Source organism: Scylla paramamosain, chromosome 44 (genome assembly GCF_035594125.1).
Source record: "Scylla paramamosain isolate STU-SP2022 chromosome 44, ASM3559412v1, whole genome shotgun sequence".
Taxonomy (NCBI): domain Eukaryota; kingdom Metazoa; phylum Arthropoda; class Malacostraca; order Decapoda; family Portunidae; genus Scylla; species Scylla paramamosain.
This window is the reverse complement of record NC_087194.1, coordinates 2,687,515-2,690,014: the sequence shown is the minus strand read 5'-3', so window position 1 is coordinate 2,690,014 and position 2,500 is coordinate 2,687,515.

Genomic DNA, 2,500 nt, shown 5'->3' with positions numbered 1-2,500 from the left:
GTGTGTGTGTGTGTGTGTGTGTGTGTGTGTGTGTGTGTGTGTGACGGGGCGCGCTCAGCAATTTGTCCGTTTTTTAAGGAAGTTAACGAAAAAAAAATGTTGAAATGTGTGTTATTGTGATGATGTTTAGAAATGGTAACTATTCTGGCAACACTGGTTAATCTAAGCACGTAACACTAACTATGCACGCAGCTCTACTGTAACTGTGAACTATCTCTCTCTCTCTCTCTCTCTCTCTCTCTCTCTCTCTCTCTCTCTCTCTCTCTCTCTCTCTCTCTCTCTCTCTCTCTCTCTCTCTCTCATTTATTGCTAATCCTTCTTAAGTGTCTTTGTTCTGGTGTGTGTGTGTGTGTGTGTGTGTGTGTGTGTGTGTGTGTGTGTGTGTGTGTGTGTGTGTGTGATGACTAAGGAACAATAACAAGAATATGAAAAAAAATATATATATATGAAATTGTTCTCTCTCTCTCTCTCTCTCTCTCTCTCTCTCTCTCTCTCTCTCTCTCTCTCTCTCTCTCTCTCTCTGACTCACTGTGCCTTTAATTAACTTCTGTGTCACAGGTGTGTTGTGTAATTCAGACCAAACTCAGCAGGTGTGTGTGTGTGTGTGTGTGTGTGTGTGTGTGTGTGTGTGTGTGTGTGTGTGTGTGTGTGTGTGTGTGTGTGTGTATGTGCTAGGGTTGCAAAACATGACGAATATCACACACACACACACACACACACACACACACACACACACACACACACACACACACACACACACATATCACAGTACTCATAACGTTGTCGTAGTAGTAGTAGTAGTAGTAGGAGTAGTAGTAGTATTATTATTATTAGTAGTAGTAGTAGTAGTAGTAGTAGTAATGACTGACATACTTTCAATATTTTACACATTAATTCTTTTTTTCTTTTTCAAGGGCAAAGGAACACTTGTCAAAAATACCTCTCTCTCTCTCTCTCTCTCTCTCTCTCTCTCTCTCTCTCTCTCTCTCTCTCTCTCTCTCTCTCTTATTATCATCATCATTTTATATATTTCCGTATTCGTTTATTTATTATTTCATTTATTTCGCCATTTATACATTTATAGATTCATATTTCTGCCTTTCCAAACACTTTTATTTATTTATTTATTTTTTATTCTTTATTTCAAACTCGAACGCTCCCCCTAATAAAAAATAAACACAGAAAAGGTAAACAAAAGGCCGCCATATTTGTTTCCATTTCCCGACGAAGCAAAAAAAAAAAAAAACAAAAAAACACGTGGAGAAAAAGAAAAAAAAAGCATAAATAAAACGAATAAATAAAAAAAAAGGAGAAAGAAGACAAAGAAGAAGATGAAAGAGAGGAAGAAGAGGAAGATAATAAAACAACACTGACTCACCCATCGTTGTCTTCTCAGAGTGAAATAATTATCTTCATTTTTCTTCTTCTCTGTCTTTCTTTCCAGCGAACAAGTTTCCAGTTTGTCTTTTTTCCTCCTCATACTGACAAAATTGGTCGTCTTCAGTTTATCCTGCAGCTCGCTCACCGTGGTCGACATCCCGGGGTCGTGTCGTGAAGCGCGCAGCAAAAAATAAATATCAGTGTTGTCTTGGTTCGTGGGATTTAAATGGCAACCGAATTCACTGATCAGCACGGACGACTGGCGCGCGACATCTAACCCCTCCCACGTCTGGATACAAACTGATTCTGTACCTCCCTCTCCTCTCCCTCCTTCTCTCAGTGGTGTCAGTTCGCTACGTTCTCGCTAAGGTTTTTGATATTTTGCCCTACTGGTTTCATTTATTCTGTTGATATTACGTTTATTTTTTTCTATATAGTGAAGGAGAGTTTATCTATGTTTATTTGTTTTTCATAAGGTGTGTAGTATATGATTCTCCATTATCGCTACTCTATGCAGGTCTCGCTAAATATGGATGCTTGCTTAATAGGGTAATTTCCTGATATTTGCTATTGATAATGGTTTTCCTGTTATTCAATGTGATATTTTCATATCAGCGTGATTCCTTAAATGTTTAGTATGATTACACCTAGACGCCTTCAGTGTTTGTCAGATTTTTAAGCTTTCACGCTACAAACTTTTTTTTTTTATCTATTTCTTCTATGGATAATCAGAATATTCAGAATCAATTACAATACATTCATGCCTATACAACTATCAAGTCATTTATTATAACAAGTAACAATGCATCTTTAAGACCTGCTAACCTTTACAAAGAAACTAAACTTAGCGATGAAACCTCTACGTTGGCAACACTTCTCTCTTCCCGCGTCAGTCATGAATGCCACATTTTTCATAATATCATTCCCTCATTTACAATATTCACTGATCTCTTATGACTCAGAAAATAGGGAATGATATGAAGGTTAGATTGATTATATATTGAATGTGTACATATATTGTGTTAGCAAGACAGGCATGGTTCAATTGGCCATATTCCCGAGGATGTGGCAAGCATGCACACCTGCCAGGTAACACAAACGCACACCAATGTCCAACTCG